At 39.5% G+C, this 26,844-nt stretch overlaps 1 protein-coding gene across 20 annotated transcripts in view; it reads right to left on the bottom strand.

Annotated features, from left to right (window-relative positions):
* MORC1 (MORC family CW-type zinc finger 1) overlaps positions 1-23,372 on the bottom strand; it is a 353,564-nt gene extending 330,192 nt beyond the window's left edge. For all 20 annotated transcript variants that reach the window (XM_084991381.1, XM_084991382.1, XM_084991383.1 and 17 more), the window contains exon 1: positions 23,303-23,372. The gene's annotated coding sequence lies outside the window, so the exon portion shown is untranslated. The remainder of the gene's footprint in view (positions 1-23,302) is intronic.
* Positions 23,373-26,844: the final 3,472 nt, after the last annotated feature.

Below are 26,844 nucleotides of genomic sequence, written 5' to 3'. Positions count from 1 at the left end.
ATGGATACTAGTTGGATTGGTGTCCGATGTGCCACAAGGAGAACTCCACACACTCCATTCCTTATATTATCTTCCATCATGGTCTATCCCAAGAGATTGGATATAGTTCCTGTGCTATACAGTAGGTCCTCTTTTCTCTCAGCTCTTAATGTGGAAGGACATTACTGCTCAGTCTTTTCACTGGGGAAGGGGACTGGGAAAGGTGAATGGAAATGACAGGGCAAGGAGGACAGCTAGAACTAGAGCCTGGAAGTGGTCAGCGAAAAGACTGTTTCCAGTGCCAGGCGGCAGGAGTAGAGGTTTTGGCACTGGGAAATTTGAAATTAATAAAATAACAGATTATAAACAGAATGAAGTTCCTATTAAGACACTGGCAGAGGGAGATAAAGAGATTTCAAGGAGGAGAGTTCAATGAGGAAAAAAGCTTAAGATTTCTTGTTTGACAAGATCTTCTGGAGAAAATTGCTATTAGAGGTAAAATGCTATCACAGTTCCTGCTATAAACCCTTCATAATTTTCCAAGGTTCCTATCTGATACTGGTATAGGCTCTCCTTTCTTTTCCACGGTTTATCCTGTCGGCTAAGAATAACAATAATAGTGGAGTTCCCATTGTGGCGCAGCAGAAATAAATCCCACTAGGAGCCATGAGGTTGAGGGTTCAATCCCTGGCCTCGATCAGCGGGCTAAGGATCTGGTGTTGCCAATCTGGCGTTGCTTCGGCTGTGGTGTAGGCCAGAAGCTGTAGCTCTGATTGGACCCCTAGGCTGGGAACCTCCAAATGCCATGGGTGTGGCCCTAAAAAGCAAAAAAAGAATGCAAATAACAGTTACCATTTAATATTAAGCGTCTGTTTTCTGCAAGGGGTTTTATAGAAATTCTCTCACAAAGCAAAACCCAGCCTGCTAAGAAAAGAAACATCTCTGTCCTTTTTCTGATCGGGAAGGGTACGGAGCACTCTACCTTCTCAAAGCTGTTAAGTGGCAAAACTAGAATTTGACCTGCTGCTCCGTTTAACTTCAACATCAATATTCTTTATACTATGCCTTTAAAATTTAGGGAAGTGGAAGATGACTATGGATAAATGCTTTGTCTTTCTGAAATATAGCAAACAACCTGTGTGAATGACTACATTTCATGGCTAAACATCTTCATGACATCTCCTTTCTTTTAATTTTAGTTATATCTGGGTGGGAAAAAGTGAAGATTGAGAAATCTAGCCCCCTCAAATATCACTTGAATTTTTATGCATAAGCCATTCCTTCACACATTGAAGACAAAGTTATTGAATATCTACTATCAACTAGGCATGAGAGGTCATAATCTAGTATCGAAGATGGAAAAGATTCTTGAGCTGTCTCAATAACACACATTTATATGAAACCAACAGGCAACTGTATATTTCATTACCTCATATACCACTGTCTAACTTAAAGGGCAAGTTCAATTTTTAAAAACAGGAACAAACCTTACCTCTATGGAACATTTACTGCTTATATTTAGAGTTTCAGAAAGTACATTTTGCTAACAGGAAAGTGCCTGTGGGTTTTTAGAAAGCCTCCTTCTCTTTTCTTAAATCTAAAATCACTTTAGGAGTTCCCATCGTGGCTCAGTGGTTAACGAATCCAACTAGGAACCATGAGGTTGCAGGTTCGATCCCTGGCCTTGCTCAGTGGGTTAAGGATCCGGCGTTGCCGTGAGCTGTGGTGTAGGTCACAGACGCAGCTCGGATTCCGCCTTGCTGTGGCTCACTGGTGTAGGCCAGTGGCTACAGCTCCGATTGGACCCCTAGCCTGAGAACCTCCATATGCTGCAAGAGTGGCCCAAGAAATGGCAAAAAGACAAATAAATAAATCAATAAATAAATAAAATAGACTTTGACTTTGGACCTCGGTATCTAAACTTTCTTCTCCTATATTCAAAGAGTCTCATTTTAGGACTTTTTTTTTTTTTTTTTTTTTTTTTTTGCTGCACCCAGCATATGGAAGTTTCCAGGCCAAAGATCAAACCCACAACATAGCAGCACTCAAGCTGCTGCAGTGACAATGTCAGATCTTTAACCTGTTGCACCACAAGGGTACTCCTCAAAGAGTGTCATTTTAATTAGACAAAAGTTAGAATTGTAGTTCACAAAAAAGCAGTTTCTCAAAAAATTTCTCAAACTTTACCAATGGAAGCCAAAAAAAATGGATTTTTTTATTAATATTAATACTCTATTACTGCACATAAGTTCCTTATGATAGGATTATAGTGATATTGGCCCTAATTAGTTCATATCTCTCTACTACTTGTTTTATATTAAAAAGATATATATGTATATTTATTTGTATGTTTAAATATCATGTATTGAACAAAATTAGGTTTCACATCTACATTTTATATTTAATTAAAATAAATCCAGGAATTCTCTTGTGTCACAGTGAGTTAAGGATCCAGTATTGTCACTGCAGTGGCTTGGGTCTCTGCTGTGGCATGGGCTTGACACTTGACTCGGGAACTTGTGCATGCTGGGGGCACAGCCAAAACAAACAAACAATAAAATAAAGCCAAATACTTATAAATGTATTTTATTTATTCATTTATTTCAGCTGCACCCACTGCATGCAGAAGTTCTCAGGTCAGGATCAAACCCTTGCCACAGCAGTGACAATACTGGATCCTTAACCACTGGATCACTAGGGAACTCCATAAATGTATTTTATTTTATTTGTGTTAGAATTTTTCAAACTAGTAGGGAGCAGAGATTCTCTTCATGAGAAATTCATCGAAATAAATTGTAGCCACCTAATCTGAAAAGGCCCATTTTTTACCTGAAGAGACATTTCCAATAAGATAAAGATGGCCAACAGGTACATGAAAAAAATGCTTAACACTGCTAATCATCAGAGATGCAAATCAAACCCACAATGACATATCACCTCATACCTGTCAAAATGGCTATCATCTGCTGTGGTACAGTGGCTTAAGAATCCAATTGCTGGAGTTCCCACTGTGACACAATGGGATTGGCTGCATTTCTGCAGTGCCAGGACACAGGTTCAATCCCTGGCCCAGCACAGTGGGTTAGGTCAAAACTGTGGCTTGAATCTGATCCCTGACGCAGAACTCCGAATGCCATGGGGCAGCCAAAAAAAAAAAAAAAAAAAAATCCAACTGCAGTGGCTTGGTGTGGATTGATTCCCAGCCTGGTGCAATGAGTTAAAGGATTAAAGGATCCAGCATTGCTATTGTGTAGGTTGCAGCTGCAGCTTGGATTTAATCCCTGGCCCAGGAACTTTCATATGCTGTGGATGCAGTCATTAAAAAAAAAATTTTTTATAAAAGTCAACAAATAACAAATGCTGGTGAGGATGTGGAGAAAAGGGAACACTTGTACCACTCAGGTGGGAATGCAAATTGTGGCAGCCACTGTGGAAAAAGGTATGGAGGTTCTTCAAAAAACTAAAAATAGAATTACATATGATCCAACAATTCCACTCCTGGATATATATCTGAAGAAATTTAAAACACTCTTTTGAAAAGATATATGTACCCCATGAGCAAAGCAGCACTATTTACAATAGCCAAGCTATGGAAAAAAACCTAAGTGTCCATCAATGGATAAACAGATAAAGAAGATGTGACACACACACACACACACACACACAAAATATACATAAATATAAAATATTATTCAGCTATAAAAAAGAATGAAATTCTGCCATTTGCAAAAGTGTGAATGGACTGAGAGCATATTATGCTTAGTGAAATAAGTCAGACAAATACTTTATGTCACCACGTATATATGGAATTTAAAAAATACAACAAAACTAGTGAATATAACAAAAAAGCAGCAGCAGTTCCCACTGTGACAAAATGGGTTAAGGATCCAGCATTGCCGTGGTGGCAGTGTCACTCACAGGTGTGGCTCGGATTCAGTCCCTGGCCTGTGAACTTCCATATGCTACAGGTGTGGCTGAAAAAGAAAAGAAAAAAAAAATTAGCAAACTCACAGATATAGAGAACAAACTAGTGGTTACCAGTGGGAAGAGGGAACAGGGTAGAGGCGAGATAGGGATTAAGAGACACAAACTACTATACATAACATAAATAAGCGACAACCATCTATTATTACAGTACAGGGAAACATAGTCATTATTTTGTAATAAATTTAAATGGAGTATAATCTATAAAAATATTGAATCGCTATGTTGTATACATGAAACTAATATTAGAAATTGACCATAACTCAATAAAAATAAATAAATACATAATAAAAAGACCCATTTCTTGGCCACTGAGAAACAGATTAAATATTGCTGGTTCAAATGATGCCAGAGAATGTGTAAATATGGATTTTTAGATTTTTTTTTTCTCTTTTAATAAATTTCCCCACTTCTGGAAATTCAGCTTCACAGTCTTGAGGGCATGTGTCTGTCTCTTTGGAAGAGACAGCTTCCAAGTTCAACTATCTTGTAGGGAAAAAAGAAGTAGCACAGAAGCAAGCTTCTATTGTGATTCTTTCGATCCTTAGTGCAAGAAAATCCCATTCTGAAGGACTGCTGATTTATTTTTACTTCAGATCATACAAACCAAAGAGATACATCTTTTAACAGGTATGGAAAGGAAGCAAGTATTCTGCATCATTTTCTTTGAAAAGACTCCGCCATTTACGAGCTCTCAAAGTAGCAATCACTTCGGGTGGATCCTAAACAGATCACTCCTTTTATCCTCTGGTCTCTTCCTGATGAGACACAATGGAGAGGAGCATTGTAAGAGCAAAGGTGCAACCTTTGTAGGAACCAAATTGTGGTTAACATATCTGGAGTTTATTTAGTCAAAAGTCCTATACCAGGGGATCCTCTTGGTTGTTCATAACAATTCTTTCTTTCCCTCACCTGTATTGATTGGGGCTTTTCGTTAACCTCAGAAGCTTATGGGGCAAATAAAGTGAGTTTACTAAAGAAGGGTAGCCAGAGAGACCACTTTACAAAGGCCTCTTTCTTTTTTCTTTTTGGCCACACCCACCATGGCATGCAGAAGTTCCTGGGCCAGGGATGGAACCCATGCCACACCAGTGACCTGAGCCACAGCAGTGACAATGTCAGATCCTTAACCCACTAGGCCACCAGGGAACTCCTAGGCCTCTTTCTTGAAAGTTGTCAGCTAAATAAAGAACAAAATCCTAAAAGCACCGAACAGTTGCAGCAACACTGAGAGTGGTGGGTGGGAAAGGAGGTGAATGTAATAAAGGAAGGAATTTTTCTCCTATTCTTCACTGGGCCTCTCATGTCATATTATGTTAGTGAGGATGCCCTTCCCTACATCTTCAACTGTTACAAATAATATTTGTGCCCCTCTCATCTTTATATGTGGAAATCTAATCCTCACTGTAGGTATCTGGAGGTGGGGCCTTTGGAAGTAATTAGATCATGAGGGTGGAGCCCTTGTGAATGATCAGTGCCTTCCTAAGAGGCCAGAGAGCTAATAGCTTTCTTTCCACCACATGTGAATACAAGAAGTAAGCTGTCTACAAGCTGGAAAGAGGGTCCTCATCAGAACCTTGACTATGCTGGCACCTTGATCTCAGACTTCCAGCATCCAGAACTGTGAGAAATACATTCTGTCTCTAAGCCACCCAGTGTCTCTGGCACTTTGTTACAGCAGCCCAAACTAAGACAATCCTATTTCCAATTGATCATAATGCCACATTCTCATATCTCTAACTCACCATTTTCAGTCTCCTTTGCTCACTTGCTTCTAAAATACATGGGTCTCAAGGTTCCCATTGTGGTGCAGTGGGTTAAGGATCTGACTGCAGTGGCTGAGATCACTGCAGAAGCACAGATTTGATTCCCAGCCTGCAGCTGTGGGGCTTGGATTTGATCCCTGGCCCCGGAACTTCCAAGTGCAAGGGTGCAGCCAAATAAATAAATAAATACAATATAATACAAGGATCGCTAGGACATTTTCCTCAAGACAAAACCTTCTCTCTGTGCATTATATGCAACCTTGTTCATTCCACAGATGTCAGCTCCCAGTACTTATTGGGGTCTCCCAGAAAGGTCTCCAAGAGAAATCTTTCTCCTAAGTTCCAGAACAAATTACCTCAAATAGATCTGAATTTGAATGCAGTGCCTTTCTCACCAAATCTAATTTTCTGACTCTATTTCCTGTCCCTAAGGTTGTAACACCAGCAGCCACCAATATCATTTAAGCCAGGAAGGCTAGCATGAGGCCATCTCAGCACTCAACTACACATTCAATATTTCAAAAGTCCAGTGAGTCTTTTACCTTCCAAAGTTCTCCTGAGTTTGTCACATTTTTGTCCCCTCTACCACTTTTTTTTTGGCTGTACCTATGGCATGTGCAGGGCCAGGGGTCGAACACACACCACAGCAATAACCCAAGCCACAGCAGTGACAACACTGGATCCTTAACCAGCTGAGCCACCAGGGAACTCCCCACTTCTTTAGCTTAGGTCCTAAATTATTTCTCACACTCCCAACCCAATTATCAATTCCTCCTAATTGATTTTCTTTTATCCTCTTCTAGTCTTTCTCTAGGATTCAAGTCAAATCAGTTCATTTCCCTGTAATCACTTAATATTCAGCAATGGTAGCTGAGTGTCATAACCAAGGATACATAGAAATTACTTAGGAGCTGAAATTTTATATAAGAGCTGTGTATTTGAATTTTTCTGACAAGAGGGTGTACACATTTCACCAGACTATCAAGAGTTGAGGTCCCAGAGATCATTTTAAAATTGGCCCATAGTGAAGTTCCCATCGTGGCTCAGCAGTAACCTCAACAAAATCCATGAGGACAAAGATTTGATCCCTGGGTCTCACTCAGTGGGTTAAGGATCGGACGTTTCGTTGGCTGTTGTGTAGGCCAGCAGCTGTGGCTCTGATTTGACCCCCTAGTCTGGGAACTTCCATATGCCATGGGTATGGCCCTAAAAAAGCAAAAAAAAAAAAAAAAAAAATCCTCCATTATTCTTTCCATCCAAAACACTACTCTGGTAGATTTCCTTCTTCCTCTGATGTCTAAGGTACAGTTAGGTACTTTCTGTGAATTCTCATAGCAACTGTGGCTCTCATATTATACATATCATAAATGAAAGTGATTAAGTTGAGGATGCTGAGATAGGAAAGTTATCCTAGATTATCTTGGTGCGTCCAGTGTAATCACATAGTCTTTATTTGAGAAAAAGAGGTAGGTCAGAGTCAGAAAAGCAGATATGACAATGGAAGCAGAGGCTGGAATAATGAGGAAAAGGGGCCATAGCTGAGGAATGTAATGTCTAGAAGCTTAAAAAGGCTAAGGAACAGATACTCCCTTAGAGCCCCAATAAGGAAGGGATACAGCCAGGCTGATGCCTTGATTTTAGGACTTTTAAATTTTAGAACTTTAAGATAATTTATTCTAAGCTGCTAAATTTGCAGTAATTAATTACAGGAGCACAAAAAACAAGTGGACTTACTAATGTATAGCATATGGAATATAGTCAATAATATTCTAAGAACTGGAAAAGTGGTTAACTAGACTTGTGGTGATCATTTTATAATGTATAAAAATATCAAATTATGGAATTCCCTTGTGGTGCAGCAGGTTAAAGATCTAGCATTGTCCCTGTAGCAGCTTGGGTCATTACTGTGGTGTGGGTTCGATCTCTGGCCCAGGAACTCCCACACGTCACAGGCACAGCCAAAAAATATGCATGTATTAAATCACTATACTGTACACCTGCAGCTAACATAAGTTAGTAAGTTAACTATAATTATATTTCAATAAAATAAAAAGAAACTGGTGCTTGGTAAAATCTGTGTACTCTAGATCCTAGTAGAGTTCTAAGTTTAGAATAAGTAAACACACTTTACCTATAAGAATTTCTCTCTAAAGCTGTGTGGCTCAAGTCCTGACCATGTTATTTATTCACTTTATGCCTAAACTAAGTAGCCACTAAATTGATTAATGATTTAATCAAACACTCTTTCTTGACTACTTACACCTAATTAAGAACAATCTATCTTAGCTCTCTTGACCCTCTTGGAGGAGGCAGGAGAACATGAAGAATGGATTAATTAAGAAAAGTGGTAGACTGTGGCCCTATCTCCAGAAAGTAAAGATTGATTTAAGATCTTAATGATGAGCAGCTTTTACCTAGGTATAAATTCAGGAAAATTATTCAGCCACTGGAGGTAAGAAGGCTGGTTAAGTATGAAGGAATGAAAAGAAAATCAGATTAGCTCCAAATTAGGAAGGAAGAAAAGAGGATGTGAGATACAGAAAATAAAGGAAGAGAAAGAGCCAAAGAGCCTTGTAAGGGAGTTCCACTGGCTAAGAACAGGGAAAAACATTGAAGGAGGATTTTAGCAAGGGGTGGGGTGGGAATAAGGAATGACAGGACTTTAGGAATGTGGAGATTGGATTAGGGCAGGTGTGCATCAAAGGGAGGGGATTCAAGGATTTGTTTCTTTGTTTTCCAAATGTTTTTAATTGAATGAAGATGAGCTCTGCTAATGACATTAATATTAATAATAATACCCCCTTGCCACACCCATGAATACCTATCAATGAATATCTAAGGCCATTTTATTAGCACTCCCTGAGAAGGAACTAATATATATACCATTTAGGGCCACATCCATGGTATATGGATGTTCCCAGGCTAGGGGATCTAACCAGAACTAGAGCTGCTAACCAAGACCACAGCCACAGCACTGAGTGATCCCAGCCACAACTGCCACCTATACCACAGCTCATTGCAACAATGGATCCTTAACACGCTGAGCAAGACCAGGGATCAAACCTGCATCCTCATGGACACTAGTTGGGTTTGTTACTGATGAGTGACAATGGGAACACCCAGAGAAACTATATTTACATCAAAGACTACATCCACTTAGAAATTCCCATGTGTCTCAGTGGGTTAAGGATCTGGAACTGTTGCAGTCGTGATGTATATCTCCAGCACGGGGAGTTCAGACCATGGGTGCCAAAAACAAAAAAAAAAAAAAACAAAAAACACATCCACTCAATTCTTTTTTTTTTTTTTTTTTTTTGTAACAAGACATTTATTATTTTCAGCAGCAAACATCCATTCAATTCTAAGTGCAAATGGAAATGGTGGCTATAGTAGTGTGCCTGAGAAGGGACAAAATAAAATGTTTCCTCCCCTACAATATTAATTATAAATTTACATTTAAGTATGCTAACCTAATGGGATCAGCAGTTTCTCTGCAGTACTAGAAAACAGGTTCAATCCCCAGCCCAGAACATTGGGTTAAAGAACCTGGCACTGCAGCTGTGGCATAGGTCACAACTGTAGCTGTGGCATAGGTCACAACGTCATATGCTATGGGTTGGCCAAAAAAAAAAAAGGAGAAAAAAAATAATAATAAAAAAAATGCTAACCTAAGAATATCCATACAAGTCAACAGAAAAAATAGCCCAGATAGAGACCTCCAAAACAAAGATGCACTTAGGATATGATAAAGGTAGCATTTCAATTCAGAGTAGAAAAGGTAGATTATTTAAAATTGTATTGGTACAACCGGAAAGCTATGTTAGAATTTAAAAAAATAGTTGAGTCCATAGCTCAAACCTTATACCATATATAATTCCACATGGATAAAAGACTTAAACATTTAATATGCAACTCTAAAAGTAATCAGAATCACAAATATTTGTATTTGTGTGTGTATATATATAAAATCCAGAAATAAGGAAAGTTTTTCTAAGTATGACACAAAATTCAGAAATCACCACGATAAAAAAAGATAAATAAATTGAACAACGTAGAAAAAAGATTTTGGAGTTTCCACTGTGATACAGCAGATTAAGGATCTGGCTTTGTCTCTGTGGTAGAGTGGGTTTGCTCCCCTGCCCAGCACAATAGGTTAAAGATTCCACATTGCCACAAATGTAGTGTAGGTTGCAGCTGTAGCTCAGATTCAATCGCTGGCTGGGGAACTTCCATGTGCCACAACTGCGGCCAAAAAAAGAAAAAGGTTTGGCATGGCAAACAAAATAAAAAAGAGAAATAACCCCGATGGAAAAAATGGACAACAAACTTGAACAAATAGCTAAAAGAGAAAAGAAACAGAAATGACTCTGAAATTTATGAAAAAATTCTCAATCTCAATATTAATCAACAAATTACAGATTATGCAGATAATCTCCCACAGAGAAAATTCCAAATAATATATTTTGATATTCCTACCTCAAGAGAGTGGAGCACAACACCCCATTCTTTAAAGATGAGCTATATATAGCAACTCTTCTCAAAGAATACAGTTTGGAAAGGAGGCAGGTGAAAACTGAACTTATGGCAGAGAGACCTTACAAACACCAGTTCAGTCAGATGATCAAGGTCAACCTCAATAATAATATCATATTGATAGCTGATAGTATATATAGATATATTTTTTTAAACAAGTGGCCACACCCAGGGCATATGGAAATTCCCAGACCAGGAGTCGAGCTACAGCCACTGTAGAAGCAACGCGGATTAGTTATGTTGTGAGCCACATGGGAAGTCCTGATAGTATATACTCTTGATATGATGTAATAAGAATGGTAATTTACCTCTGTGTTCTTCCTCCCCAAACTCAACCCCAGTCTTTCCCAGTCCCCAAGGAAAATATCAGACAAATTCAAACAGAGGAACATTTTACAAAATACCTGAACATATTTCTCAAAACTGTCAAGATCATCAAAAATAAGGAAAGTCTAAAAAACTGCCATAGCCAAAGGAAGTCTAAGGAGATATGACAACTAAATGTGAAGTGTTATCCTGGATGGAACCCAGAAACAGAAAATGAACTTTAGCAAAAACTATAAATATCTGAATAAAGTGTGGAATTTAGTTAATAATTTATCAATACTACTTCATTAACTTGTAATAAATGTAACATTAATATAAGATATTAACACTAAGGGAAATTGGGCATGGGGCATATGGAAACTATCCTCACAATTTTTCTGTAAATCTAAAACTATGCTACAAAATAAAGTTTATTTTAAGGGAAAAATTCCATACAGATATGCCATTTTCAGTATCAGACTGGCAATGCTTAAGATTTGATTGTACACTTGGTGAGAGTGTAAAGAAACAAGTGTTCTTATCCATTGTGAGATAAGTGGAAGTATATATTCTACTCCTCTGTGGAGGGCAATGTGGAAATACTTTTTTTTGTTGTTGTTGCTATTTTGTAGGGCCGCACCCTCAGCACACGGAGGTTACCAGGCTAGGGGTTGAATTAGAGCTGTAGCTGCTGGCCTACACCACAACCACAGCAACACAGGATCCAAGCCACATCTGCAACCTACACCACAGCTCACAGCAACACCAGATCCTTAACCTACTGAGCAAGGCCAGGGATTGAACCTGTGTCCTCATGGACACTAATGAGATTCCTTACCACTGAGTCACATGGGAACTCCCTACATTTTCAATTATTAAAATCTTTATTTTTACTTAGCAATTCCACTTCTAGGAATTTGTCATAAAAAAAGACTCATGGGATTTTGCCACTTGAAGCAACATGGATGGACTTGGAGGCTATTATGATAAGTAAAATAAGTCAGACAGAGAGAGACAAATACTTTATAATATCACTTACATGTAGAATCTATGAAATACAACAAACTAGTGAATAAAACAAAAAAGAAGCAGATTCAGCGCTATAGAGAATATATAAGCTAGTGGTTACCAGCGGGGTGAGGAAAGGGAGGAGGAATAATATAGGAGTAAGAGATACAAAGATATAAAATAAGCTACAAGGATATATTATGCAACACAGGGACTACAGTCATGCTTATAATAACTATAAATGGAGTATAACCTTTAAAAATTGTGAATCACTATACTGTACACCTGTAACATATAATTTCCACATCAACTATACTTTAATAGAAAGATCAATACTCAAAAAAAGCAATTTATTACAAAAATTTCTCATCTTTATTTTGATCTTTCACTGCTTATTATTTTATGTAATACATTCTCTCCAAACATAACCTTAATGATGTTAATATTTATTCCTAATTCTCTTCCACCAATACTCCTTTATTTCTTTTCTAACCTAAACTGTCTGTCAAAGATTTGAAAGCAAGCCTCTCCTTCCTTCTGAAACATGACTGTTATTATGCCTTTAATGTTCTACTCTTTTCCCTATAAGAGCTCAATATTTCAACTGTACTTATTTAATAGCAATTCATTAGGTGTCTATTATGTGTTAGACTGAAGATAGGGTAATAAAAATATAGCGCCTGGAGTTCCCGCTGTGTCTCAGCAATAACAAACCTGACTAGTAACCAAGAGGATGTGGGTTCAATCCCTGGCTCCACTCAGTAGGTAAAGGATCTAACATTGCTGCAAGCTGCAGTATAGGCTGCGGATGCAGCTTGGATCTGGTGGATGTGGCTGTGGCTGTGGTGTAGGCTGGCAGCTACAGCTCCGATTTGACCCCTAGCCTGGGAACTCCCATATGCCACATGTGCGGCCCTTAAAAAAAAAAAAAAAAAAAAAAAAAAGTCCCCTGCCCTTGAGAAGTTTAGTCTATGGGGAATTATTGAGTCTTTAAGTAGCAGTTATATTTTGGAGTCAGACCAACTTGATTTGAATTCTGGATTCTAAAAGTATTAGTCCTATTTTCATAAGCAAATCATTGGCCTCCTTGTGTCTGTTTTCTGAGGGGCTACTTTTCCTTCTTTGGGTCTAGATGTGACTTATGCAAAACCACATAATGATAGAAGATCAATTCTAGTACTGATTCTTGCTGGCCCTGTTCTCTTTCTTCATAAAAGCTGGATCTCCATTCATACATTGTATAATATCAGTCTTCCCTACAATACTCTGAGCTACATAAGGGCAGGGATCATATATTTTTTTTTTAAACCAGGGTTCACTTAGCTCTTAACAATAGCCCCTGGTACATAAAGTCCACTGATAGAAATAAGCTATTCTTATTCTTTTTCTAGGATTAAGCTTGAAAAGACCCATTTACTGTGTCCCTTCCTTGCTTGGATCAGGTACTTTCCTTCATCTGTCCCATCCATAATGTTGTCTTTCATTTGTCTGTACCCTCAACCACAGTGCCAGCATGGACAGTGTTTCCAATCAGTTTATGACACTAGAGATGAACAAAGTCTGATTCTTTGAAGAATCATTAACTCACACTGAATGAACAAATGTAAGACTGATTGCATTGACTTTATGTTAGTGGTTTTTCAGGCCCTTAAAAAATTTCCTTTTGGATGGAGTTGTGTCACTCTGGCAACCACCTTCACTATGGAGTCCTAATCACTCTGATTCTGTTTTTTAGGTCACAAATACTCATTCAAGTGATCTTTTCTACTCCTTCATATTAGGTTATATGGTCTGAAAGTATATCCCTCTTTCTCTAGCACCTAGAGGCAAACCTGAAATTGTAAATACGAATCAAGAGTAGCTTCTTGATAGACATTAATTTTGAGGTGAAGAAAGACAGGGTCTTTGCGCAGTACAATAAGAAAAAAATAGAATGAATAGAAATTTTAATGAAGAAAGAAAGACATACTGAAATAGTAAACAATAAATAACATATAGCCAGAGTTGGTTTTCTTTGGGTTATTGAATTAGACTTCTTGGTTATTTCAAAGACTGATGATATCATGTTTTTTTAATCCTGTGCTGGTCTCCAGACCAGAGTCCTTAGGAAAGAAATTTTTACACTAACAGACAGTTCATTCATAATACTTTCAGATGACAGACTTCAAAGCACTTTATCCCTAAGTCCATTTTGCCCTAAGAGCCTAACAAAGCACTCTACTGGAAAGGATTTCAAGTGTCATTTGATTTTTCTGTTCTAGCCTCCCTGCTGGTTTGGGCTCCCTCTAAAACAGACTGACAATTGGACAACTGCGTCACTAACCATCAATAGCCTGAGTTCAGGTTAGCCTTAGCCAGGTTAGCCTTAGCCTTACCCTACAAATTACATTGCAGGTCACGAACAAACATATTCTCAAGTCTATAGTGTTCTAACTAGAAGTAATAAAAGTGTGAAAGGTGAGGTTAAGTGCTTACTTGAGACTGCAGACTGTGCCTTCTCTACTCTACTTCTATCTCCTCAGAGCAGAGAACAAATTATAGGCAGCTATGTTTAAAAACACAAGTATGAAATAGAAGCATCTGGAGAGAGTACAGTAACTAGAAGCCACTTGTTTGGTTGGAGGATTAGACATAAATATTAATAGAGAAGATCAAAATAGACTGTGGCCAAGACAGAAGTAACAATGACATATGCTGGCTTTTCTCCCATTTTGGGTGATCCTGGAGGTGGTGGGAATCCTGCTGGGTTGCTGAGGAGCAGAGCTGCTGCTTTTCACAGTGGCATAAATTTCCTCTGGGAAGACAGAAGAGAAGGAAGAACCTAGGAATTCCTTGTTATAGACTCCTTACCAATCCTGATCTTCCAGACACTAACTCAAGATAAAATTATGAAAGAAAAGTAAGAGCTATTAAGAAGGAAAGCTAATAATACTTAACAGCAGCCTTGGAAGAAGGAAAAAAAATAGAGGAGAAAATGTTTTGAAAAAATAATGACTGTAGAAAAAAAGGAAGAGTATAAGAACTTCTCAGAATTAGACAAAGCAGTTTTTATAAGGAAAATTCTAGTTTTAAAATTTAACTCAAGGAAAATTATTGCTCAATCTAGAAAAAGAACAACTTAATAAATTCAAAGAAACATACTGGAAGGAAAAAATAATGACAGAAATTAAGGAAATAGAAAACAAAACAACAAGGCAGAGAGAGGGTGATCAAAACCAGAAATCAGGAATTCCCTTCATGGCTCAGCAGTTGAGGAACCTGACTAGGACCCATGAGGATGTAGGCTTGATCCATGGCCTTGCTCATGGGTTAAGGATCCAGCATTGCCATGAGCTGTGGTGTAGGTCAAAGACACAGCTCAGATCTCATGTTGCTGTGGCTGTGCTGTAGGCCAGCAGCTATAGCTCCAATTCGACCCCTAGCCTGGGAACCTCCATATGTCACGGATGCAGGAAAGGAAAGGAAAGGAAAGGAAAGGAAAGGAAAGGAAAGGAAAGGAAAGGAAAGGGAAAGGGAAAGGGAAAGGGAAAGGAAAGGAAAGGAAAGGAAAGGAAAGGAAAGGAAAGGAAAGAAGGAAGGAAGGAAGGAAGGAAGAAAGAAAGAAAGAAAGAAAGAAAGAAAGAAAGAAAGAAAGAAAGAAAGAAAGAAAGGAAGGAAGAAAGAAAAAGACAAAATAAATCAGCAGAGTTCCCTGGTGGGGCAGCAGGTTAAGGATCCAGTGTTGTCACTGCTGTGGCTTAAGTTGCTGCTGTGGCATGGGTTTAATCCCTGGCCTGGGAACATCTGCTTGCCACAGGTGCAGCCAAATAAAAAACAAAAACAAACAAATAAAACACAACAACAGAAAAAAACACAGAAATCAGCTATAGTGGAATTAGATATGAGTTGCCCAGATTCCCCTTCAATGAAAGAAAATGTCGTCAGGAGACAGCCTCCAGCTAGCAGCTCTTGGAAGGGCCCCTTAGTTACAGACAAATGCCCTTGCCCAAGATCATAACCTTCCCCAAGCAGCCCACACCAGTAACTAACTTGGCTAGGGTATGGAGCAGAAATATTTGACCTAAAGTGAGCCAACTCTGACATTTTAGCTCCAGAACTGCTACAAGAGGTTGGCCAAGCCTTTGATTCCTGCTTGCATCTCCTTCTGTTTCTCTATCTCCCCAATCCTATTTTCTTCCCTTTTCCTCTATGGGTATTTGTCCCAAAGGTGCTCCCCACTATCCTATACCCTACCCTCTATATCAGTCTATTCTTGAAAAAACATATCTGGGCATTGTTCTTTGGAAAGGTTAATAAATCTCTAACAAGACTGAATAAGAAAACAAGAGAAAAATCAAATAAATAAAATATAGAATCTAAGGAGTTCCCTTGTGGCTCAGCAGGTTAAGGATCCAGTGTTGTCACTGCTGTGGCTCTGGTAACTGCTATGTTGTGGGTTCGGTGCCTGGCCTGTGAACTTCTATGGGCCATAGTCATGGCCAAAAAAAAAAAATTACATATATCTGAGGGAAAGCAAATTTATTTATTTATTTATTTATTGCTTTTTAGGGCCACACCCACGGCATATGGAGTTTCCTAGGCTAGGGGCCCAATCTGAGCTGCAGCTCCCAGCCTACACCATAGCCGTAGCAACACGGGATCCTTAACCCACTGGGCAAGGCCAGGGATCGAACCCACAACCTCATGGTTCCTAATTGGATTTGTTTCTGCTGTGCCACAATAGGAACTCCTGAGAGAGAGTGAATTTAAAATAAAAATTAGGAGTTCCTATCGTGGCACAGTGGTTAATGAATCCGACTAGGAACCATGAGGTTGTGGGTTCGGTCCCTGCCCTTGCTCAGTGGGTTAACGACCCAGCGTTGCCGTGAGCTGTGGTGTAGGTTGCAGACGCGGCTCGGATCCTGCGTTGCTGTGGCTCTGGCATAGGCCAGTGGCTATAGCTCCGATTCGACCCCTAGCCTGGGAACCTCCATATGCCGAGGGAGTGGCCCAAGAAATAGCAAAAAAAAAAAAAAAAAAAAAAAAAAAAAAAAAAAAAAGATAGCTTGAATAAACCAATAATGCCTTAAGAAACTGAATTGATCATCACATATTTCCTTCAATTCAATTCCTGCATAGATGTTTTTATGTGTGAATACTACAGGCTTCCAAGTAGTAAATAAATCCCTTATTATACAATTTGTTCCAAAAAATAGAAAGGCAATAACATTTCTAAACTTTGTTAATAAAATAAGTATAATCTATATTATAAAAACAGGTTGGTATGTTAAAAAATATGACAGCTAATCACTTGTGTAATGCAAATATGTTAATGCATTATAATATCAATTGGTCATAGCATATTAACAAAAATTAAATATAAAACAATTTTAATTTTAAAATATATAAATTTTAGAAAACTGGACAGCTACATGTAAAAGAATGAAATTAGAACACTCTCTAACACTACACACAAAAATAAACTCAAAATGGATTAAGATCTAAATATAAGACCAGATACTATAAAACTCTTAGAGGAAAATATACCCAAATACTCTCTTACATAAACCACAGCAATATCTTCTCAGATCCACCTCCTAGAGTAATGGCAATAATAAATAATTTAAAAACATTTTTAATCCATGAGGCCATAATGGTACTCAAAAAGGAAAGAGGAAAAGTTCTTCTTTATATGCCAGCTAAAAAATGAATAAAGACTGCAGTTCTCGTCATGGTGCAGTGGTTAACAAATCCGACTAGCAACCATGAGGCTGCAGGTTCGATCCCTGGCCTTGCTCAGTGTGTTAAGGATCTGGCATTGCCATGAGCTGTGGTGTAGGTTGCAGACGCAGCTCGGATCCCGAGTTGCTGTGGCTCTGGAGTACACCAGCGGCTACGGCTCTGATTAGACCCCTAGCCTGGGAACCTCCACATGCCGCAGAAGCAGCCCTAGAAATGGTAAAAGGACAAAAAGAAAAAAAAAAGAATAAAGACTGATATGACTTTGCAACTATCAGTGCAATAATTGATTCAGATACCAGTGACCACCAGATGCTAAAATTCATTAGGTAGAGGATTTTTGGGGAAAGGTGAAATAGTCACATGCTTTCACCCTAAAGAGTAGTTACAAATTCTAAAGTGAAATCTGCATCTAGATCTGATGCAGATCTAGTCATGTCTGGTGGTCATGACTTTAAAAAGTGATAACAGTGTTGTTTTTTGGGTTGTTTTGCCTTTTAGGGAGACACCTGTGGCATGTGGAATTCCCCAGCTAGGGGTCTAATCGGAGCTGTACCGCCAGCCTACGTACGCCAGTGCCACAGCAACTCGGGACCCAAGTCGAGTCTGCAACCTACACCACAGCTCACAGCAATGCCAGATCCTTAACCCACTGAGCGAGGCCAGAGATTGAACCCACAACCTCATGGTTCCTAGTCGGATTTGTTTCTGCTGCGCCATGAGGGGAACTCCAAGTGATAATGTTTTTAATATAATGGTGAACAATCTGAATTGTGTACCTTCTCACATAACACAATACAAAGTCCTCAAAGTCATGCATGAAGTATTCATGTGAATCTAATCAAGTCTCCGGTCTTAATGTTGAGTTGACAGGAAATACAGAAAATTAGCTCAGAATGTGGTATATTGTACAACTGACCTTTTCTCTTCAAAATGTTAACATCATTAAAAACAAAACAAAACAGGAGTTCCTGCCATGGCTCAGTGGTAATAAACCCAACTGGTATCCAAGAGGACTTAGGTTCAGTCCCTGGCCTTGCTCAGTAGGTTAAGGATCCGCCATTCAATCTGGAGTTGTGGTGAACTATGGTATAGGTCACAGATGTGGCTGCGATCCAGTGTGGCTGTGGTGTAGGCTGGCAGCTACAGCTCCAATTCCACCCCTAGCCTGGGAACTTCCACATGCCACAGGTGCGGCCCTAAAAAAAAAAAAAAAAGCAAAAAACAAAAACAAAAAACAACAAAAACAAATTTTCCTCATTAAAAGGAACTAAAAAGCTATTAAAATCAAATAGAATGCCTAAGACTATTGAATCCTGAATTTTTAAAGGAAAACTACAAAACATATTTTGGGGATAATTAAGTATATTTGAATATGAACTAGATATTAGATGCTATTATGCAATGGCTGTTTATTTCTTAGGTTTTATAATGACATTCTGTTATGTAGAAGAATGTCCTTTTTCTTAGGAGGTGCATGCTGAAATATTTAGTGGACAAGAATGTGTCTGCTTACTCTGGCAGGGCAACTAATCAAAAACAAACAGAAAAAGAGGTTTATTAAATATGGCCAAAAATATTAATAAATGGTAAATTATTTAAAAAACAGTATGGTACTGGCACTGGCACACACACACGCACAAAGACACAGAAATGAATGGAATAGAATAGAAAGCTCAGAAATAAACCCACACAATTATGACAAAGTAGGCAAGAATATACAACGGAGAAAAGAGAAATTCTCTTTAATAAGTGATACGGGGAGTTCCCGTTGTGGCTCAGTGGTTAGCGAATCAGACTACGAACCATGAGGTTGCAGGTTTGATCCCCGGCCTTGCTCAATGGGTTAAGGCTCTGGCGTTGCCATGAGCTGTGGTGTAGGTTGCAGACGCGGCTCGGATCCTGTGTTGCTGTGGCTCTGGCATAGGCCGGTGTCTACAGCTCCAATTCGACCCCTAGTCTGGGAACCTCCATATGCGGCGGGAGTGGCCCAAGAAATGGCAAAAAGACAAATAAATAAATAAATGGTATGGGAACATCCTCTAATACCATACACAAAAATGAAGTCAAGATGGACTAAAGATCTAAATGTAAAACTGGATACTTTAAAACTCCTAGAAGAAAAGATAGGCAGAAAACTCTTTGACATAAATCACAGTAATGTGGTTTTGCAGAAAACTCTTTGACATAAATCACAGTAATGTGGTTTTGGATCCATTTACTACAGTAATGGAGACAAAAGCAAAAATAAACAAATGGGACCTAATTAAAATTAAAAGATCTTGCCACACAAAGGAAACCATAAATAGAATGAAAAGACAACCTACAGAATGGGAGAAAATATTTGCTAACCATGTGACTAACAGGGGCTTAATTTCTAAAATATAAAAATAGTTCATACAGCTCAACATCAAAAAACAAACAACCCAATCAAAAAATGAGCAGAAGACCTAAACAGATAGCCAACATACAGGTCATCAGGCACAGGCTAACATTGCTAATTATTAAAGAAATGCAAATCAAAACCTCAATGAAATACCACCTCACACCAGTCAGAAAGGCTATTATCAAAAAGTCTACAAATACATGCTAGAAAGGATGTCAAGAAAAGGGAATCCTATACTGTTGGTAGGACTGTAAACTGTGCAACCACTATGGAAAACAGTATAGAGGGTCTTAAAATACTAAAAGAATTACCAAATGATCCTGTAACCCCATTCCTGGACATACATCTGACAAAACTCTAATATATATATATATTTGTCTTTATAGGGCCACACCCATAGCATATGGAAGTTCCCAGGCTAGGGGTCAAATCCAAGCTGTAGCCGCCAGCCTATACCACAGCCACAGCAATGCCAGATCCAAGCTGCATCTGTGACCTACACCACAGCTCAGGGCAACACCAGATCCTCAACCCACTGATCGAGGCAATGGACTAAATCCACATCCTTATGGAAACCAGTCATATTAGTTGGGTTCATTGCCAGTGAGACACAATGGGAACTCCCAAAACTCTAATTCAAAAATTTACATTCCCCCCAATGTTCATAGTAGCACTATTTACAATAGGCAAGACACAGAAACAAACTACATGTTCAATGATAGATGAATGGATAAAGAAAATGTGGTATATATGTTTTTCTTTATCCATTAATCTGTATACACATATATGTATATATCTGTATATATGTTTATATCTGTGTGTATATATATATATATATATATATATATATATATATACATTCCATTATGTGTGTGTGTGTGTAATATTCCACTTTATATAGTGGAATATTATTACTCAGTCATAAAAAGGAATTAAATAATGCCATATGCAAGAGTTCCCACTGTGGCTCAGTGGAAACGAATCTGACTAGAATCCATGAGAACACAGGTTCGATCCCTGGTCTCGCTCAGTGGGTTAAGGATTTCCTTAAAATATTCATCATTTAAACATCTAGAGCTGAGAAGATAAGGGGGGGGAATGAGAAAGAAAAAAAGGGGAAGAGGGAGGGGGAAACAGAGAACAAGAAGAAAGAAAGGGAGGGAGAGGGGGTTACCCTGAGCTGTGGTGCAGGTCGCAGATGCAGCTTGGATCTGGAGCGGCTGTGGCTGTGGCGTAGGCCAGCGGCTACATTCAACAGTTAGCCTGGGAACCTCCACATGCCACAGGTGTGGCACTAAAAATACAAATAATAATAATAATAACACCATATGTAGCAGAATGGATTGACCTGGGTATTATCATACTGAGTGAAGTCAGAAAGAGAAAGCCAAATGTCATAGGATATCACTTATATGTGGAATGTAAAAAAATAATACAAATGAACTTATTTATAAAACAGAACAGACTCACAGGCACAGAAAACAAACTTATGGTTTCCAAAGGGGAAAGGTGGAAGGGAGAGATAAATTGGGAATTTGGGATTAATGTATTTACACTAGTATATATACAATAGATATACAAGGACCTGCTGTGTAGTACAGGGATCCATAGTTAATATCTTATAATAAAGTATAATGGAGAAGAATCTGAAAAAGAATATTAATTCTGAATTGCTTTACTTATACCTGAAACATTGTAAATCAACTATACTTCAACTAAAAAAAAAAAAAAAAAAGGTAGGACCTTCTGCAAAACAACTGGCTTAGGAGCTCCCATTGTGGCTCAGTGGAAATGAATCTGTCTAGTATCCATGAGGATGCAGGTTCAATCCCCAGCCTCACTCAGTGGGTTAAGGATCTGATGTTGCCATGAGCTGTAGAATAGATCAGCCGCTGCGGCTCCAATTCAACCCCTAGCCTGGGAACCTCCATATACGGTGCGTGCAGCCTAAAAAGGCAAAAAACAAAAAAACAAAACAAAAATAAATACAAAAAACTGGCCTAGAATCTTCCAAAAAAATTAATAATTATAATGAAAATAATGGAATTGATCCTCACAAAGTTCTAACAACCAAATATAATGTGTAAACATTGACTGGATTTTATTGAAAAACATTCTGAACAATCAAAAAATTCAAAGAACTACCAGTCAGAACAGCCATCATTAAGTCCACAAATAACAAATGCTGGAGAGGGTGTGGAGAAAAGGAAACCCTCCTGCACTGTTGGTGGGAATGTAAGCTGGTACAATCACTATGGAAATCAGTATGGAGATACCTTAGAAATCTATACGTAGAACTACCATATGATCCAGCAATCCCACTCTTGGGCATATATCTGGACAAAACTTTCCTTAAAAAAGACACATGCATCCACATGTTCATCAAAGCTCTATTCACAACAGCCAAGACATGGAAACAACCCAAATGTCCACCGACAGACAACTGGATTAGGAAGATGTGGTATATACACACAATGGAACACTACTCAGCCATAAAAAAGAAATAATGCCATTTGCAGCAACATGGATGGAGACTCTCATCCTAAGTGAAGTAAGTCAGAAAGAGAAAGACAAATACCACATGATATCACTTATACCTGGAATCTAATATATAGCACAAAGGAACCTTTCCACAGAAAAGAAAATCATGGACTTAATAGAATTGTGGTTGCCTGGGGGGAGGGGGAAGGAGTGGGGTGGTTGAGGAGCTTGGGGCTAATAGATACAAACTATTGCCTTTGGAATGGATTAGCAATGAGATCCTGCTGTGTAGCACTGGGAACTCTGTCTAGTCACTTATGATGGAGCATGATAAGCTGTGAAAACAGAATGCGTACATGTATGCGTAACTGGGTCACCATGCTGTACAGTAGAAAAAAAAATGTATTGGGGAAATAACTATTAAAAAATGAAAAAATAAAAGAACTCTGGCTACTAGGTATTATGGACATACTATTTTCATAAAGATGATGATAGTTATCTGCTCATAAAGATTATCTTTTCCAGGAGTTCCAAATATGGCACAGTGGGTTAATGATCTTGCTTCTCTCTGCGGAGGGGCGGATCAATCCCAGCCCAGTGCAGTGGATTATTTATCTCCCTCGATTTAGTCCCTGGCCAGGGAACTTCCATATGCCTCTGGTGTGGTCATAAAAAATTTTTAAATCTATTTTTTTTCCTTAAAAAAATACATGCAGGAGTTCCCATCGTGGCTCAGAATTAACAACCCCAACTAGTATCCACTAGGATGCTGCTTTGATCCTTGGCCCCCGCTCAGTGGGTTAGGGATCCAGCACTGCTGTGGCTGTGGCATAGGCCAGCAGCTGTAGCTCTCATTCTACCCCTAGCCTGGGAACTTCCATGTGCCCCGGTGAGGTGCTAAAAAAAAAAAAAAAAGGCAAAAAAACCCCAACAAACTACCCTTCAAAAGACAATTACCCTTTCTGACAAAAACTGAGAAAACTGGTCACAAGTAAATCCCTCTGAGGGGAAAAAAAAATCTGTCTGGAAATTACTGCTAAAAGAAAATTTTCAGACGAAGGAGCATAAAGTGGAATGGCTGAAAAAGTTTCCCGAAGGGCGGCGGTGGCGGCAACAAGAGGCTGCTGCGACCAGACCTTACCTGTTTTCTCTGAAGTGCAAGGAACCATCAGAAAGTCTGTATGCTTCCGCACCACGCAGCACCTCTCACCACCTGCGCAGCCAAGTCTGCGTGCACAGCGCTGTCGTTCCGACCGGAATCGATTCTGGAGCGGCGCGGGTTCCGGAGAGATGGTGCGCCCTACTAAGGACAAAAACGGAGGCGATCTACTGCTCACTCTCTTCTGGGGCTCTGCCTATGGATATATCCAGGGTGCAAACCCAGACCAGCCAGGGATCTCCTGAGGGTGCTGGAAAAGAGCAGCTCTTCGATTCGAAAGGGGACTCCCCTGGGGTGCCTGGAGCTTGAAGAGACTCTGTCCCTGACCCAGCTGGGTTTGTGGACGGATAGGGAGCTAAAAATTGAGTGCAAAAATTAGCTAGGAAAAAGCCTAAGGGAAGAGCTTTCTAGGCAAGAGTTGTAGGAGAGAGATGTTGAGGTAGAGAAAAACGAGGCTAGACTTTTAGGCAGAGGTGGATTTATAGCGAAGCTATGAAGCTTAAGTTTCAGAACCAGTTTTCACTGCCCTTTTCAAGGCTCAGTATCTAATTTTTCTACTATTTACCTCAAAGCGGGCCTCCTGAATTTTGTGATCTTTAGGCCCCACAAAACGACGCCACCATTGGGGGCCAGTGGAAAAGAGGGAAATAATCAGGTAATTGTTTTTTAAAAATGATCATCAGGTAGCTGATGATCAGAGTAGGTAGGAGTAAGGCAGGGAGATCAGATGAGAAGATGGCTTGGATTAGTGTAGTGGCAGTGAAGATGGAGAGAAGAGGAGGGATGCCACCTAAAATTAAGAGAGAGAAGTGCAGAACTTACTGATTTTCCCTATCTAAAATGGTACATTCTACGCCACAAGTTAACAGCTGTCTTCTTACCCTGTCTTCATTCTTATGACTTATTACCATCTCCTATGTATTTTATTTTCTTATAGTTTTTGCTAAATAATAATTTTCTTTTTTGCTGTTTTTTTGTTTGTTTTTGATTTTTAGGGCCACAGCTGCAACATATGGACGTTTCTAGGCTAGGGGTCAAATCAGAGCTACAGCTGCTGGCCTACACCACAACCAAGGCAATGCCAGATCCCAGCCACATCTGGGACCTACACCACAGCTCACAGCAACGCCAGATCGAAACTGCTGATCTGCTGAGCCACAATGATTGCTAAATAATTTTCAAACGGTTAAAAACATAACTCCTGGAATTCCCATCGTGGGTCAGTGTTTAATGAATCTGACTAGGAACCATGAGGTTGCGGGTTCAATCCCTGGCCTCGCTCAGTGGGTTAAGGATCCAGCGTTGCCATGAGCTGTGGTGGAGGTTGCAGACGGGGCTGGGAGCCTGCATTGCTGTGGCTCTGGCTTAGGCTGGTGGCTACAGCTCCGATTAGACCCCTAGCCTGGGAACCTCCATATGCCACGGGAGTGGCCCTAGAAAAGGCAAAGAAACAAAAACAAACCAAAAAAAACCCCCTAAATCCTATAAAAATATAAAGTGAACACATGCAATTGTTCATGTGAACACAGCTCCAATTCGACCCCTAGCCTAGGAACTTCATATGCTGTGGTGCAGCCCTAAAAAGACAAAAGATAAAAAGCTCATAGACATTTAATCCAGATAAGGATCCAATGAAGAGATATTGAATACACAAGGTGTCCCAGACATACCTGTTTTCAAAGGATTATACCAAAAATGCAGTGTCAGGATCAAAGCCACAATCTCCCTTGAAAGACCCCTTCTCACTCCAAGCTCACTTTATCCACATAAAAAATGGGGGAACAAAGTAGACATGGGTGGGCTAGGTCAATGATTCTCATAAACATTTTGGTCTTGGAACCTCTAACTTTCAATATTAAGAATTATTGGAGTTCCTGTTGTAGCTCAGCAGGAAATGAATCTGACGAGGATCCATGAAGACCCAGGTTCAATCCCTGGTCTTGCTCAGTGGCTTAAGGATCCGGTATCATGTGAGCTGTGGTGTAGGTCGAAGATGCAGCTCAGATCCCGCGTTGCTGTGGCTGTAATGTAGGCTGGCAGCTGCAGCTGATTCAACCCCCAGCCTGGGAACCTCTGTATGTCGTGTGTGCAGCCCTAAAAAGACCCATAAAAAAAAAATTATTGAGATGTTCTTTGTCTATCAATATTTGCCATTAGACATTAAAACTGAGTTTTTGTTTTTGTTTTTTTTTTGTCTTTTGTCTTTTGTCCTTTTAGGGCCTCACTTGCGGCATATGGAGGTACCCAGGCTAGGGGTCTAATCTGAGCTGTAGCCATCAGCCTACACCACAGCCACAGCAACACCAGATCCGAGCCACATCTTCGACCTACACCACAGCTCACGGCAACACCGGATCCTTAACCCACTGAGCAAGGCCAGGGATCGAACCTGCAACCTCATGGTTCCTAGTCGGATTTGTTTCTGCTGCACGACAACGGGAACTCCTAAAACTGAGAATTTAAAAGAAATATTTATTGATTAAAAATAACGATAAACCCATCGCACGTTAACATAAACATTTTTATGAAAAATAATCGCATCTTCCTAAAAGAAATTTAGTCAGAAGAGTGACATTGTATTACAAATCTCTTGCAAATTGGGAGTTCCCCTGGTGGTGCAGTGGGTTGTCACTGCTGTACCACCAGAGGGAACTCCTGGATCCAGCATTGTCACTGCTGTGGTGGAGGTTCTTCCGAATACCATGGGTATGCCGCCCCCGCCACAAAATTAATGTCTAGCTTAATAAAGCTGGATTCTTAAAAAAATTTCTTCAGAAAGATTATATAGGTCAGAAACTCAGCTCTAAAGAAAGAGTTCTTGAGAAGAAATAAAAGGAGCTAAAATAAAATACTTTATATTTATCTTAATTGATCTAATATATAAGTTTGTTCCAGAGTTCCCATTGTGACTCAGTGGTAATGAACCCAACTAGCATCCAAGAGGATGCAGAATCCCTGGTCTCATTCAGTGAGTTAAGGATCTGGCGTTTCATGAGCTGTGATGTAGGTAACAGATGTGGCTCAGATCTGGTATTGCTGTGGCTGTGGTGTAGGCTGGAGGCTGTAGCTCTGATTCAACCCCTAGCCTGGGAATTCCCATGTGCCCAGGGTGTAGCCCTAAAAAGACAACAACAACAAAAAAATGTTTAAAATAAATAAATGGATAAGTAAAAATGAATGACAGCAATGTTATAAGGGAGAAATAGGAACTGGGAATACTATATCACAAGGCACTTACATGGAGTTCCTGTTGTGGCTCAGTGGTAATGAACACAAATAGAATCCATGAGGATGTGTGTTTGATCCCTGGCCCTGGTCAGTGGGCTAAAGATCCGATGTTGCCATTCAGCTGTGGCTGTGGCTGTGGCTGACAGCTATAGCTCTGATTCAACCCCTGGCCCAGGAATTTCCATATGCCTCAGGTGTGGCCCTAAAAAGCAAAAAAAAATGAAGTCAGAAAGAGGAAGACAAATACCTTATGATTTCACTTATATCTGGAATCTAATCTATGGCACAAATGAAAC

The sequence above is a fragment of the Sus scrofa genome, chromosome 13, assembly GCF_054392235.1.
Source record: "Sus scrofa isolate SSC_HxYL_T2T_F1_AM1 chromosome 13, Sscrofa_HxYL_maternal_Yorkshire_Landrace_v2.0, whole genome shotgun sequence".
Lineage (NCBI taxonomy): Eukaryota > Metazoa > Chordata > Mammalia > Artiodactyla > Suidae > Sus > Sus scrofa.
The sequence above is the reverse complement of the archived record's forward strand: the minus strand, read 5'-3'. Positions and strand labels throughout refer to the sequence as shown.